The sequence below is a fragment of the Cyprinus carpio genome, chromosome B8 (assembly GCF_018340385.1).
Source record: "Cyprinus carpio isolate SPL01 chromosome B8, ASM1834038v1, whole genome shotgun sequence".
Lineage (NCBI taxonomy): Eukaryota > Metazoa > Chordata > Actinopteri > Cypriniformes > Cyprinidae > Cyprinus > Cyprinus carpio.
In genome coordinates this window covers 10,939,072-10,956,285 of record NC_056604.1, presented here as the reverse complement: position 1 = coordinate 10,956,285, position 17,214 = coordinate 10,939,072, and the positions used below count along the sequence as shown (strand labels likewise).

The 17,214-nt window shown below is 38.9% G+C and overlaps 1 pseudogene; it reads left to right on the top strand.

The window, feature by feature from the left end:
- Window positions 1-5,054: 5,054 nt before the first annotated feature.
- Window positions 5,055-8,930, top strand: LOC122138329 (annotated as a pseudogene).
- The last annotated feature ends 8,284 nt before the right edge of the window (window positions 8,931-17,214 follow it).

Genomic DNA, 17,214 nt, shown 5'->3' with positions numbered 1-17,214 from the left:
TGACAGAATTTGTAATGCACTTCTGTGAGTTTTGAAAAATGGCATTGCAATTCTGTCTAATTGACAGACTGGGGAAGCAGTCCACATCTCTCTCCCATGCCCCGCTGGCCCGCTGTGATTTATCTATGATTTCTGAGACAGAAATAATCAGCACAACCTCAAATCACAGCATGGACACACAAAAAACATTTAAAAGTACCAGCATGAGAAAGCTAACAATCAGCTAACCATCTTTTTTTGCAAGACTTAAAGATGTCTTCATATGAACATATCTAAAGAGGCTGTCAAAAAAAAAAAAAAAATCTCTAGATGTGGAAAAAGACAGATTTGATAATTATTTTTTTAATCATTTGAAAGTAATAGAATGAACCGAATGTTAGTTTTTAGCCCTTTCACCTCCTTTAACAAAAGTTAAAAAAAAAAAATCTCTGTTTTGCAAGAAAATGTCAAATATTGTACGCAAAAATTTATATTTTTACATATATTTATGCATTTTTTAAATATTTTTTTTGTGCCTTTATTACATAAGGTACAAAACTTTGCAGACAAGAGAATGTTCTGTAAGTAATTACCTGGATTAATAAAAAAATAATAATATTTTTTTCAGCATTTTAGTATTGAAGATTGTCCACTGTGAACAACATTCATAAAAAATAATACATAAATGTATTCATTATTGATTTAAAAAGACTAAGCGTACTTGTCAACCAAGTACACGCACAGCATCCACCCAATGCCAAGCTGTTTCAAAATCCGACAAGCAATCCAGGTCAAGAAACTAAGATGTTCTTTAAGAATACTGGAAAAACGCTAGATAAACATGGTTAAGATTTCACCACTCATAAAACCCCACACAGTACGCTGCAGCCAGGAAACAGGCCTCGCTGTATTTTCTTAGGCAGCTCTCTGGCCACCCCCCCACCCATTTTCACCCAAGTACATTTTAAACAGAAGATGATACACTACATCTAACGGTGTGTCAGAACAGTGTGATTGGCAAATTTATGACAATAAATGTTTGCCTGCTTTGGTCAGATTAAGTGCTCTTGCAAACCCTATAATTACCACGGTCTGAGAAATATGTGATTTACACCGGCTTCAGTACGGAGTACCTCTGTCTTTGTGGGAAATTCTAGATCCCCTGTTGCCAGTTTGCTATGCATGAGCATCTCTTGGACAAAGATAAGCGATTTGGGTGAATGTGAATGCACTGCTGCCTGACAATGGTGGCCAGGTTGTTATTTCCATAATATTATGATTTCCTTTTGTTCAAATCCAGACTTCCAGGTCTCACTATATTAAAACCACCACAATTTTAACCAGTAGTACTTTTTGGATCTCATTGTACAATTGTGCATGAAAAGATGCTGTTATTCAGTCTATTCAGACTGTAACACAGAGAGACCCCAGTAACAGATGAAGCCATAACAGGGGTCCCCCATAGATCATCATGCAATTACACATATAATCTCTGATCTAAAAGAAAGCAGTGTTGCATTATAGGAAGCCTTTGTTTGCAAGCTCTTTGATGTGATTGTTCAGTGTCTTGTGAGGTTATGAACACAAAATGTGCTCTTTTTCCGCTCTCTCTCTCCTGCATACATACACTAACAAGCCAGTTAAGCCTTTTCCAACATCAAACAAACAAAGCTAAACAATTCCATCCACAGTTTCTGATATTCCCTGGAAGCAGCAACTCTGTCGAATTCGATCTGTAAGAAATTCCATCACAGTCTCACAGAAAGCGAACAACCATCCGTCTGTCGCCTTCCAATCTTATCATCATCTGACTCTCTCCACCTCCCCCCACCTTCTCTCCATCTCTCCTATACTGATTCATGAGATATCCTGACAGTCTTTGTCTGCGTGTGAGCACACGCCAGGAAAGCGCCGCACAACAGATGCTTCAAACCGTCGTAAAAAGAGTCGTCTCCTTTTATTGTTTTTGTAGTTTGCTACACTTTGCTGTCAAAACTACACAAGTTCTTCATGTTTTGGCATGAAGATTGTGAAATCTTAAACCCATTTAAGTGCACATTTTTTTCCACAGGCTGGTTTATTACTAGTTCATTGGACTCATGGCCTACTGACCCCTGAATGACACTTGAAACCCCCTTCTGTGAGGACCTCTTAGGAAATCCAGAGCACCATAAACCACAACAATACCTCAGTATTTACAAAAAAGCGGTATATTTTAGGTTTATGGGACAATTTAAAAGTTATTTGAAAGTTACCACTGAACTACAGTAATTGTATCATGCCAGGATGTCAGGATGAGCAAACATCTGCAGGGTTCGAACTAGGTTGTTTTAATTTTCACCCCTCTCACTGGGAACTTTCCCTTTTGTTTGACTTCATCTTAGGTTACCGAGAGCGGCACAATGACTTTAGTCTGCTCTCACAGCCTGTTGTAATACTGTGAATGGGCAATAGAGGGCACCGTTTTAAAGATAAACAAGTTAAACTGCACAGGTATGGACAAAAAAAATAAATAAATACATAAATAAATAACTAAAAAAAGTACAAAAGAGCTTTAAATATATATGGCGTGATTTCATCTTGATTCAATCATGAATCTTGAGCACATTCGGGGGTGCGCTGTGAAACATCAAAGTGTCAGTTCTCGGCCTCAGGAACACAAATACACGCGTTTTGAGGAACCTTGAGGTGAAAGACATTACCCACTCCATCTCAAAAGCAGCTTGATGGCATATGAGAGCACAGACTGGTCTGTCAAGGTGTTTGTTTGGTTGAAAGTCTAACTGAAGAGTTCAGTCTGACGATGAGTTGAATGAACGCAGATACAGACTATGACAGTGTGACCATAAGTGCGCCCTTTAAGAAAAAAAACACATCCGAGCTCTTAAGCGTATGTGTCCCAAGGCATCCATTAAAGAAACAACCAGAACACTAACTTTCAACTGTTTTTTTCCACTATCCGAGTGCACAACATATATAGGCTATATGTGCTTCAAGTTCTGGAGCAGATCCAGGAATAGGCCTAGCCTATTCTGTCACATACTTTGCGGCAATCACCAGCCAAGAATGTGAAAATCACCCTCAGACCCCAACTCTTGCAAGGCATGGTTTCAACAGGTAAGTGCATCTGCAGGTGGCTCACAGGTGAAACAGAAGACAAGCACGAAGGGTAAAAGCCCTCAATAATAGAACACACAAAATGAGAGAAGGCAGATGTGGGATCTCCATGAGAGTAACAGTCAAATAAACCCGCTAAACGGCGCATACGGTCAATGAGCCGTAGAAATAACACAATTACATGGGATTATCTATCATTCAGACTGAAAACTGACTCTCGGTGAATCTCTTACTATATAACTACAGCATGCAGGGGAAACTGCGAGGAAGGGCATTTTAGCTTGAGCCATTCATTAAACTGTAACCAGATATATAATTTATCGTTCATCAACACTTGTGATTGAAATGTGCTGCTTTTGGGCTTAAAACTTACTGACACTGCACATCATCAAGGCCTTGTTGAGCAGGCTCGCACTCACATAAACAAAAATAAGGCTGTAATCAGTGTGGTGTAATCACTGAGCCGACAGAAAATACAGTAGGTAAGAGCAAGTACGCCTGCGTTGGAGCCTCATGCAAGACCTGTGGAGAGTCTGGGAATGAGACATGATGGAAACACAAAGGGGCTCTTGTGTTGACCCTTTCTGCTGTCACCAGCGGAGCTCTATGTAGCACTCGTTTTTGAAGGATCCCTATGATAATTGCCCACTACTTGACACTGTCACTCGGCCGTCCACTCGGACAATAACACGGGTCACGGCACCAGAGCTGGCACCGCGGAAAAACGACAACTGGCTTTCAACACAGCCATTCATTGTTCAGTGGTACTTGCCAGAATTACACATCCTTAACGAGACCTGGAATGAAAAACAAACTTAAAATTATTTTTGCAGGCATTACTTCCTACAATGCTTAGATTCATTAATCATAGCTACGCCTGCGATCCAGAACACGTCAATGCAAAAATGATTAGAGTCAATGGCCACGGCACATTACTGTCAAATAGACAGTGACAGTGATGAATTGAGGGTAAACGGTTCAATATGCCAGAAATGAAATATTTAAGTGTTAAAAGACCCGATGGCGTGCCTTCTATAGGCTACAGAATGCTTCACATTTTTACAAAAACAACAAACAAATTCATGCAGAAAGCATCAGTTTGTACTGTGTGGAAAACAACTCAAAGGAAAAAAAGTTATCTTGTAACTGCTGAGTGACTGTCGGATTATTTTGACCCCCTAAAATAGATGCAAAATGTTTTCCGTTAATTAGAAAAAACAATGTAGCTATTACGGAACGTTAACATAGTGATCAATGACTTTTTGAATATGGATAAAATGGCCATGCAATTTTACTGTAAAATGTTTTATGGAACTAAAAAAAAGTATGACTTAAAATATATATTTCAGTTAAAAAACTATGTTTAGCAAGATAATACATGCAAGTTATAATTTAGATGAAACACAGCAAAAACATTCCCTGAAGTCCCAGCAGGACACATCACATTCTATTCATCAAAATACTTAGAATTCTTTTTTAAATCAGTACATCTATGTTACATTTTATGTTGTTTAGTTAATACTTATTGCATGATGCACTGTCCTGTGGGTTACCACTGGTGTTTTTGTGTGAATAACACTGTGCTCTGCCTATACATTTTTAGTAATTGTTCATCATGTGGTATGATAATTTACGGTACCACCTGTAATATTACAGTGGTTATTAGTAGGCTATTTTTTCGGGACAAACTATATGTAGTAACATTATAGTAGGTCTACTAAACACTGTACAGAGCTACTAAACATTATAGCACTACAGATCTCAGTTTTACAGTAAATTTAACCGTATTTTTTACAGTCTTAATACATCTGCTTAAAAGTAATCATCCATCTAATGGCCAGTGTATTTTTTCAGTGAACAGTGTAGACCAGTGCTCTGTTCCATGACCGTCGAACTGTTAAACTCTCGTCCTCCGAAAGAACCTGTTCTCCCCTCCTCTTAACAAGCAGAGGGGGAAACATTCAAGGCGTTTCACGTTCTCAGCGCAGTTAAAATGGAAACTTGAGGGGCGCAGAATAGAGTTTGTGCTCTCCACAGCTGGGCAGCTGGAGAGAGTGAGAGAGAGAGAAAGAGAGAAAGAGAGAGAGACAGGAGACAACGCGAATCTCTTTGAAAGTCTGGGGCAGGAGAATGGCGGAGGGGCAGAATGCTTTCCTTTCGAGACGGCAAATGTGAGCCCACAATCATCACCGGCGGAAAACATTGTATTTGTGCTGTGAAGCCAGGAACAAGTTTTAAACAACAGAGGTAACGGAGCTGAGGGAAGCGTGAGGTGTCCCGTGCCCTCTCATCTCGAAATGAACTGTCACTGGGGACTACGATGGTTGGTAACTTTATGCGCTTTGTTTCAAGTGGGCTCACCCCGGGACACACACCAGAGCACGCGAAAATGTGACAAGCCCGTATCGGTGAGTTTGCTTAGTGCGCACATTGTGAAGCTGCTTCGCGCGCACTGCACGCACCTTTGCAGAAGCTCGTAAATGGCATGTCATCAAGATCTATCATGCATGATATTGTTATAGGAGACTGGTTCGCTGTTTGATCTTCTGTTATTTTAAAGAGTTGCTTTTATTACCAAAAACTGAAATAATTCAATTTAAAATCCGAGTCGAAATCATTAGAATGGCTGTATGTTTGATAAAAGTTCAGTTTAACTTTTAGGATTTTTTTTCTTTTTCTTTCTTTCTTTTTTTTTTTTTTTTTAGTTGGATACAATTAAAGGAAAAAGGGTTAAAATTAAAACTGGTAAAAATTTGCACATTCTTTTTCATTAGACTGTAATTTATTCTTAACCAACTGTCAGGCCACAAAAAAACTAACCAATTTTCAAAAAAATCAAAACGTTTTTTTTTAAATGCTATTTTAAAATAAAACATTAACTACTTTTGCTGTGAGGTTCAGTGGCGTTTTCGTTTCTTATTTAATTATTCTGCACGATGTTGTTCTTCATATCATTAACAATAAAAGTATACATAAAATAGCCTATTATAATGTAAATTTTAATAGACATAGACATTTTTATAGTGACATATTTGCTACGAAGACAAATATTTTTATAATATAGTATTTGTTGCATTTCAGTAATCAACTGAGCAATCTATTTTAAAACAACAGTTATTTAGTGGCGTCCAGCCAGCTGCGTGTCACTTCTTGTCGTGTAATTATAGAAATCTGGGCCAGAAAAATGAATTTTGTGCCAAGTGAAATACTGCTAAAATCTTGCCAGTGCAGTGCCAGTTTATGTGTCAAAGGAAAAAGGGGGAAGCCCCACGGGTGAATAGACTTAAAATGCATTTATATGGAAAAAAATTCACTGACCCCCATAAACTGATCAAGTTTCATTGAGACGAGAACTGTTAAAGTAGTTATCGAGCATATTTACTTCATTATGATTTGGCAACTGCGCGAGGCTGTTAAACGCAATTAATGTCTAGCTTCATCTGAGCCATACAGTGTGTGGAGGAGAAGATTCATCATCAGTAGAGGAGGAGAGATACATTATATTCCATAAAACATATGTAATACTGACTATCCCAAAGTTTTCAAAGAGATTTCAAAGAGAAGATTTTGAGTTCTTCACTCATTCAACTGAGCGTTTAAGTCTTCGTCAGTCTCTTAACAAGTCTTTGTTAAATATAAAGAAATTTAATGCATTATGCACGCAAACGTTCTACCTTTCTTTTGTTTTGACAATTAATTGTTATCTTTTCCTGGAGAGTTATATCATTAATGGTCCTATTGTCCAGGACATGACCTGTGCATTCTTAATGTAATTCATAATGCGCGAGTACTCTCGCTGCGAGGCCTGTTTTTAGTTAAGAAATTACTCCATAAAGCAGAGCAGAGGGTCTGTGAATGTGACCTGCTCATACAGAATATATTACTTTATAATGTTCTCTCCAGTAAAGCTGGTTAGTATTCGAGCCATTTCCACAGGTGTCCAAATACAATATGAAGATATGAGCAGTCGCGAACACGTGGCCATTTAGTCGTTAAGAGCTAAAAAAAAAAAAATACAAAGAAATACATAAGTTCAGTTTGTCGAGGCACATTAAAATCAATGAGAAATAAGGATGTTCGATTAATATATATATATATACACACACACACACACACACACACACACACACACACACACACACACACACACACGATTAGAAAAGCTAGTATTAATACGTGCCAAGTTCTTAAAAATACAATCTAAACTTTTTATTATATGTTGGTTTCATACATTCTTGAAACACATTATACCATTTTTAAAAAAATATATATTTTGATTTTATGAGCCTAAAATGTCACGTGGTGTAACCATCGAGGAAAAAAGTACTAAAACACACTTTTGTTGCAGTCCTTATTTTCTATTTAAAAATTTCAAATGTTTTATACACACACATCATGAAATAAAAGTATCCTCTCTTTTTTCACATGACAGCAAAATTATATTCTGCATGTTACACCCTGACAAAAATATTAAAATGACATTAATTCAAAAATAATTATAGAGGAGTTGTATTCAAATAATTTCTGTATGAACAGCATTTCTTAATGTAAGCAAGCATGAGATATCTGGGGGTGAAAGAATTGTCAAACATCACTTGCAATTCCTTCATTAACATCAGCTCTGACTCGTGGTTAATAAACTCTTAACTGCTTTTTCCTGATCTGAGGTGGTTGAACAATTCATTAAATTGAAAGGTTTACCGTTTAAGAGTGAGTTGTTCATTGAAGGTTTACATTTTTACAAGGGCACAGCTATTGACAGCCTCAGCAACTAGTAAATACTTTAAAGTTTCAGAGGGTGCAGAACAGCAGAGGTTTGCCGCGCTGCAGAGTGTAAGGCCCTTTTTACGAGGAGAGGCACACTGTAAACTAAGAACCCCAGTTTAAACATTGTCCACCACAGATTTAATACGCCAGCTCTATCAGTGCACTGGCATGAACCAAGTCCTCTGTGACACAGCTACTATACACTGCTTTTTTCCCCTGGTTTGACTTCAAATTAGGAAAAAGTTAATGCATATGAATGCCTGTGACCTTTGGAATGCAGTTTGAGGTTGTTGTATCAGTGTCTTATCCAGCTGCTTCATAAAGATTATGATTTCTTATGATAATAAAATTGAGATTTACCAAATGCATAAGCTAATCTTCTCAAAATGAAGTTATTTGAGTTGTAACACTGAAGTATTTCTTTCAGTTTGATGTTTGACCCTTTGACCCTAAAACCTCCTCTTCATTTTTCCTTATCAAGCAGAAAGACATGAACTCCTTCCTGTGGACTGTGAAACGGCCTCCTCCTTACGCTCCGTCCTATCTGTTTGGGACAATCCACGTCCCGTACACTCGAGTCTGGGACTACATCCCCGAGAGCTCAAAGCGGGCCCTTTCAGATCACAGCACCAATGTGTTTCTTTGAACTGGATCTCACAGATCCCCTAACCATCTCAAAACTCACTAGGCTGCCAACTTCTGCCCAATGGAGAAAACCTCCAGACGCTACTGCCACGCAATCTGTACCGCCGACTCAAGCGCCACCTGGACTATGTCAAACACATGATGCCCTTCTGGATGACGGCAGACCAGCGTGGCCGGGGGCTTTATGCAGACTACCTCTTCAACGCCATCGCAGGGAACTGGGAACGCAAGAGGCCCGTATGGGTGATGCTGATGGTGAACTCGCTGACCGAAGCGGATGTGCGGTCACGGGGAACGCCGGTGCTCGACCTGTTCTTGGCGCAGGAGGCTGAGCGTCTCGGAAAGCAGACAGGTGCAGTGGAGAGGGTGGAGGAACAGTGCCCATCCCCTGAAATGGACTGAACTTCTCACAGGTCCAGTGACAGGCAACCCAGACAGAGAGTCGTGTGTGTGTGTGTTTTGGCAAGGGTGCATGTGGAGATCCGCTGGTTAAAAAGGTTGTTGTTATGGATTAATGTGATTTATGAATATCCACAGACAAACAGAGGCAAGGAGGAAATGAGAAAAAAAGCCTGACACAAAGTCTGGAGTTAAGTCAGAGTGGGAGAGAGAGCAGCTGTCAGGCTGATAGATTGGTGTGGAAATCAATGCTGAATAAAATTTATGAGGTATAGAGGGAGAAAAGAGGATGACTGTCTGCCTGTGGGGTCGCGCTGTCATCTGACACGGTCTTGATTATCCTATTGCTGCCTGTCGAATGTAACATTAGAGTAAAAGATGGGCAAACTAACCTAATTGCTTGATGATATGGAGGTGGAGGATATCCAGCTTTTATATTTCTGCACTGAAAAATGAGTGGGTTAAAGATATGTATAGAGAGGAGGAGTTATATTAAACAGGCAGAGTGTTTTGTTCCTTGCGTGCCACACAAACACACTATACTTTTTTACATAGAATTTATATATTACATTTCATATTTATGTTTTAAACACTAAATAACTTTATATTTATGAAGTGATACATTTCAAAAACTATATATGAAATTTATTGTGTGTGTGTGCGATTTTAAAAAAATATGTAAACCTAACCTCTTATTTTATGTGATTTTTAAAATGCTAAATTATATTTGATTAGTTTTTGTAGTCATCAATAGGTTAAATGATTAAATTCTATTTTAATTATACACACACACACACACACACACACTATGAAATTAATTACATAGATATAAACTTATCAGAATTATATTATAAAGCGGCCGCAAGTCCATTTTAAAACAAGATCATCAGGTATATTTTAAACCAAGTCTAAACTATAAAAACTATAGATAACTAATAACTATATAAGTCTAAACTATAAAAACTATATATCCTATACTAATACAAATTTAAAAAATAATGTAAAAAGCGCATTTTGGTAAAAAACATTCCAAAATATTTGTTTTGCGCCAGCTGCGGTCTCTTAAGACCTCAACACAACCACAATACACTGCTTTATACCACAAAACCTGCATCAGCGGGCAGCAACACAGACATGAATGCTCACACTGCAACTGAATCTGTTGAGCCGGGGCCCGCTGTGTGACAGGCAACAGGGCTCCTGTGCTAATTTGAGAGGGTACTCAGGTGAGGCAAAATGGTTAAGCCTCTCCACTTTCATCAGCACCTCGCTAACTATGCTCGTCAAAAAAGAACATGCCTGCTAGGGGCCTGCAAGCCAGCGCACCCCTGTAAGGAATCGTGGGAATGTGGACCCAGCACAGGGTGACAGCTCTCTCATCTTTAATCTGGGAGAGGTCACAAATACCACTCTCATTCCCAGGCCTGACAAAGTCAAATATCTATTTTTTCAATGTAGACAAGCAAAATAATACTTTCCAGACAGAAATGGTTGTAGACTAGAATTACATTTTGGATATCTATTGCATCAAATATTTCTTTGAGTACGAGTTTATTTTTCCTGGCATTGCGTTTTCATCGCACATGTCACCAGATGAGGGGCACAACAGATGAGCGTTAGGCACTGCAATTTACTGAACTGTTAAAAAGTACTCATAATGATTCTAGACGGTCTCTGCTTTAGATTCTGGCGAAAGGCTAGCATCCAGGCGACTCCAATTTAAGAACAGGGGCTCATATACGCGAGCTTTCTTGAAAACATTGCATTTCCTTACAGCTTTCCGCCCAAGAATATTACCCCGAAGAAGTAAAGAGCCACTGAAATGAAAAGGTACCGGCAACATGATTATGCTGTATTAGAATCTGAGGGATAATGTAAGCGCTGTTCTCTCCGGAAGAATGCTCAAGCAGAGTGAGTCATACAGCAAGAATCATGCATGGAGGCAAGAAGTGGAAGGGGTTGGATGATGGTAGCTGTGGTGTCGCCTGCGCGAGGCCTAATCTGAAACTGAGCCTCGGGATTGTGGGAGATCAATTTTGGAACACTTCCAAAGGCCGCTCGCCCGGCGTATTAATCGTTCCCAATCACAGTACTGCCTACGATATCCTCGAAACTTGCGCGCTCCCTCTTTCTCGGGCTTTCGTGGGCGTTTGAGTCCTCAGTTGTTCTCTGGCATCTCCACATCGGCTTTGTGTCAGCCGCCCTGGCCTTCCACCTTGGGTTAACAGCAGTTAGCCTGACCTTTTTCCTCTCTGTTTTATTTTTTTTTTTTTGTGTTTCGCCAAGAAGCCAGGAAGTGCTTTGAGCTCAAAAGTGCTACAGAAAAACATCCCTCCATCTCAATGCTGATGTGATTCCTAGGAGGATAATGGGGTGCGATGCCTGGAGGGACAAAGCGGTTTTGCCTGGCCTGGCACAGATCCACGTCTGGCTTTCGGATGGAGTGCAGGGGGAAGTTGAGGAGCATTGGGGAGGGTTTGGCTTTCTCCTTGAAGCAGGAGTGGTGAGTTTCAAAGGCCACATGGAGCGCATGGTTCATCTCCAGCTTGCAAACGTGGATGAACATGGACAGCAGAATATGATAGGGAAGCAACACAAGCTTAAAGCTTTAAGCAAGTGTGTGTTGCTACCAAGCGATAGCAGCACCGCGTGTCTATAGGGATGAAGAGCAAGTTGTTTATCTCTGATTTTGTAAGAAAAGCTCCCATGATGCATCAGTAGACTGAAATGCTCATGCCTATGCTAAAGCAGGGTACGCAAGCATGTCCTTATTTATTCATCTTGGGTACCCCTAAGGGTCCCATTGTAGCTAGCTAGCATTTGAACATTGGGGGGGAGGTGTAGACAAAAAATGTACAAGAGAGCATATATACACCTCCCCCCTCTGGGCTGAGGTCAAAGGTTGCGGCCTTGCTGACGATGTAGACAACCTCATGGATACTAGAGTCTCTGTGTGATACTGGCTAGCAAAGCAGAAATGTCACAAGGCTATTTTAGGCTCTGTGTAAAGATTGAAAACCCCACTGCAAACTCAAACTCAGACTAACAGAATAAAGTTGCTGGAACTCACACTTTAAGCAGAAGCCACATCTGTTTTCAGCTGTGAAGAAGTGCTGAAGTGTTGATGGACCTTTAGAGGGATAGAGTCCTGTTAAAATGGGGGATTAACAGAAGATATATAGGTCAAATACAGCAGAAATATTTGTACTCCACTGTGTGAGTGTCATGAGCTCTTCGTCCATATTGTTATACAGCAATTAGTTCCAGTCCACTGATTTGTTTGTATCACTCTGCTTCTCTGTGTTTGCTGCAGAGATTCAAACTGTATTAACTACAGCCTTTTTGTTGGCAGAGAGAAATAATAACCATACTGTATACCACCATATTGTGAATGAAATGTCAGTTACTTTAAATTATTGTTAACAACTTCTTGTTCATAGTTTGGGGTCAGTAGGATTTTTTTTATATACATACTTTTACTGAGCAAGTACATATTTAATTGGTCAAAAGTGACAGTGAAGACATTTAGAATGTTATAAATATTTTTATTTCAAATAAATGAATTCTTTTGAAGTGTGTATTCAGAACCCCCCCCCCCCCCCAAAAAAAAAAAATCTATTATGGTTTCAATATTTTTTTTTTTTAAAAGCACCAAATAAGGCATATTACAATTATTTCTTGAAGAATCATGTGTGGCACTGAAAGAATGGAGTACTGATGCTGAAAGGAAAGCTGAAAGCTAAATTACATTTATATAATAATTACATTTATTCCTATTTTAAAATATATTCAGATAGAATAGTTTCTTTTTTTAAATTGTAATAATATTTTCCCAATATAAACCTGTTTTTCTGCATTTTTAAATACATAAATAGAGCTTTCTGATCATAAAATAGTTCTTTGTTAAACTAGCAACGGCGGAACATCACAAGAAAACAACAGCTATATTCACTTTTACTTTGTATGCTCATTGTTTAATTAGAAATGTTATTAGGAATGATACCATGATGGAAAAAGTGTGGAAAATCATACATTTGGCAAATGTCTCAACTGGCTTATGTTCAAAAATGAAGTTCATCATCAGTATTCAGCTACAAATATTTACTCAGCACTCCATGCTGTAAACCATCCTGATAGACCTCAGATAAATAATGCATATTTAAATGATAGAATTAAGGAGAATCACTGACTTTTGCTGCATTTAAATATTACATTCCAGGTCTCATGTGTAGAAACTGGGCGCTATGATCTGCTGGCATGAGCAACAAGCGTGATGGAAAAAAGCAGCCACCTCCGTGCTCCTGCTGGGATAACCTCCCTAGCCCAAAATATTCTCCATACCTCTCTCGTCTCCATTTTTTTTTATCTTCTCGTCTTCTTTGTAGGAGGCTGTTTTGCACACCTCTGTGACACTCTACCTGCAGGAATGGAATATGAGTTTACAGCATGCAATAGGGAGTAGAATGTCTCAGGAGTTTGAATAATATGGGAATGAGAACACATGAGCTTCAGTCTGGTGGAAGCAAAGATGTTATCATCAAATTCTTTCTTCATTGTTCAAGATGGTGTTATTGGAGCTTGGTGTTTTCAAACGTGGCTGATTGGATGATTGTTTTAAGCATGTCTTTAAATATTACCCAAGATTCTGGGACGCTCTACTTCTTAAATGCTTCTCCTGCCTTGAGGAATGACCTCGGTTTTGTATATCCACGATTTAATTTTCTCAATTACCCATCATGATGTTAAAGAAATGCAATTTACATTTGGAGGATGTCCACCAGGGGACTTCAAGCCTTCAATGATATCAAGCGCAAATGTGCGTAAGTGGCACCGGGCCAAATCAGGGCGATCTCACGGGCCCATGAGCATACACGCGGCAGTCAAACTGCTGGCCTAATTACTTAATTAGCCTTTCTAATGACTAAATTGCCCCCTGCTGTCCAGAACCACTTAGACAATTATGTATTGGCCTGAAAAGGAGGCTTGCTCTGTAACTCACTGAAGTGGAAAAGACAAGCCATGGATACCGGTGTATGTTTATTTTCATCAAATGGAGGTATTTACCTACATCAAAGTGCCATCTATACCCAGAGCGGCAAGCACACACACAGCGGAGAAGCAGTGCTCTACAGGACCAACTCTCTGTCCTGTGCTGGAGGGTGCTGGCCTTCCTCGCGCAGAGGAAATTATCCATGCAGTACACACTTTAGGTTTGTGTCCCACAAACATCCTGCTTCTGCGGCTTGCTGTCAAGTTTAAAATAGAAGTAGATATGGTTAATAAGGTGTAATGAATTCTGACTCAACAGCAAAAGATGTGTCCATGCAAGTCTCACTTATGACTCACCAAGGCTGCATTTATTTGAATAAAAGACATTGTAAAAACAGTAATATATAAAATATTATTGCCATTTTAAATAACCATTTTTTTATTTTAATACATTTTTAAATGTCATTTATTCCTGGGGATGGCAAAGCTGAATTTTCAGCAGTCACGCCATGTGATGCTTCAGAAATCATTATTAATATGCTGATTTGGTGCTTAAGAAAAACCTTTCTTATTATTAATGTTGAAAACAGTTGAGCTTCTTAATATTTTTTGTGGAAACGTGATACATTTTTTTAGGATCCTTTTGATCAATAGAAAGTTAAAAAAGAAAAGCATTTATTTGAAATATTAATCTTTTGAAGCATTATAAATGTTTTTTAACTGTCTATTTTCAACAATATAATACATGCTTGATTAATAAAAGTATTAAGAAAAATATCTGACTGACCAAACTTTTTAATATTTACATGTATTAATATTATATTAACAAAGGTGGTGCTTTGATAGCTAGTGGCAGTGCTTTAACAGGGATGAATGTAGAGTTTTAGCACCTTGCTGACAGTTGGTATTAGACCTTTATCTCGCTAAAATATAGCTTAAATATGCTAAAAACCTTCTCCTTTAAAGAATTTTCTCTAAAATGTTCAAGAAAAAGTCAAGTAGTGAGTTAATCTAAATTACTCAATCCAACCCATTCCTAATTTATATACACTAAGCTTTGCTTGACACAGGGTTAGGTGAACATGCTCCCTCCCAAACTTTCATTTAAAGCACCATATAAATGTCTTAACATACAGAAACTGAGGCTGATTTTAACGTGCATGCATGTTGTTGCTAATAGTGAGTGGTCCCTGGTGCTTCCTAGCTAGTGATTCATGAAACATCTCTAGTGACTGTATGAATGGTCTGTCTGGTTAAGTCTACAGCAATGCCAAGGTATTCCAGCCCCAAATGAGTTCTGGGTAATATTGGGGATAGATTGTGCTCGACCAGTAGAGCTATGAGGCCCTTTTGCAGCAGCTGGGAATGCACAAGACAGAGTGTTATTCCACACAGTTGTGATCCCAGCGCCAAGATCCAGCTTTTCCTTTCTCTTTCATCTTTCACTGCATTCCTTCTTTGAGAATGGAAACAGTTCATTTCATCTTTGCTTTTAATGGCCTCACGTCACGCGAGAGGTCGGTCACCGGCTGTCTTACCTATCAGCGAGAATAAAGGTCTAAATACAAAAAAAAAAACACAAATACAAGCAATGGGTGTTACAGAGTTACATCGGATAACACACTACAAACACTCTTCAGGACAGTCAACAGATAAAGAGGTTTTCAGAGGTTCCTCTTTCATAGAAAGATTCTGCGGCCACTGACCACAAACATGTAACCCTTTTCAGAAATATGAGGAGATTCCTTTCCAGCATTGCTTTTGTTAATGGAACAAAGAACAGAGATTGAAATGAGACTGAAATATATTTTGTCACGCACACTACTTGTTGTGTGGTCAACTTCATCTCCTTCAAAAGTGCATAATGTAAAACATCAAATAAGAAATATTTAGATTCTGCATTACTTCTAGGTCACTAATCAAATAATCATATTTGTGACATTAATCATATGTACAGATTCTTACTTGTATTCATAGTTGAAAATTGTGATTAATGTGATAAGAAATTAGCACAAAATCAAAGTATATTAAGAAAAGATCCTGTGACACCCGAAAGAAAAAAAACTGCTGGAGCAATGGCTTTGCTGAAAATTTTAGTATTGCTAACACAGAAATAAATTGGCATTTTTAAAATATATTAACTTATAGTTCACAATACTAGGCTCTGTTTATCTCCATTTACTTGGGCAGGGGAAAGAAGCTAATAGTGGCCACTACTATTTTGTCTCTCTTAAGTGATAGTTCACCAAAATCAAAAACCCAGATTTTTTTTTGATACGATTTTTTTTGATGATTGATTGAAATTGATAGGGAATTTCTAGACCTGTTATAGACAGCAACACAATCCCTTACCAAAAACCTTTTCGGGCTTTTGACGTGGTAATTGCATTGCTGTATATTCAGTGGGTAAGAAAGCTCACTCGGATGTTTTCAATCAAAAAAAAAAAAATCTTTTAATGTTTATACAGTTTATTGAAATGTATGTTTACGAAGCATGAATGTTATGTTTTGACGGTTGTTTGGGAAATAGAAAAAGACGTTGGGAGGGTAATTAGCGGGTTTGAGGGTAATTCCATAACAGAATTTCATTTTGGATTGTGTGTGGAAACCACGTGTTGACACTTTGAAAAACTATCATTTTTAAAAACCTTTCAGCCGCATCTTTCAAACAATCTTAATGGATGGCAAATATCGCTTTACCATTATTCAAACACTGAATAATCGGGTTTCCTCCGGCAATCCTGTAACTTTCCCAGAAGTTGCGTCTTGCCCACAAAACCCTGTTTATGATACTCCAGCTAAAACAGAGTGGAACTTTTCTATTCTAGGTACAGTGGGGTCAGCACGTGGGTCTTTTCTGTTTTTGCATCTTAATCAGGTCCAGAGCAAACATGGACAGCCTCTCGGTGACCCTCGCCTCTAATACTATCCATACTCTCCCGAAATACTCCTCTGGGTCCTGCTCGCACATGGTCCACACATCATAGACATATGAAATGAGCGAGTAAGATGGGCAAGATGGCTTACTGTTTGGTGACCCCTGGGACAAGCAAGAGAGGCCGCACAACTGGCACCCGTGGCACGGAACACGAGGGCACGTGCCTTGGACAGATGGTGGGTAAGAATCATTGCCCTAAATTTCCCCACCACATTCACGATCCTAGGACGTGTTTTGCACTACAGCTTCAGCCAGACGTGCTGACCAGATGCGATCCACTGTCCTAAACAGCTCGCGTCGCTTCTTGTATCATTTGAACCTACCTCCGCATCAGACAAAGTTTTCATAGCTCGCCCCCCCCCGCCGAGTTAGGACTGATG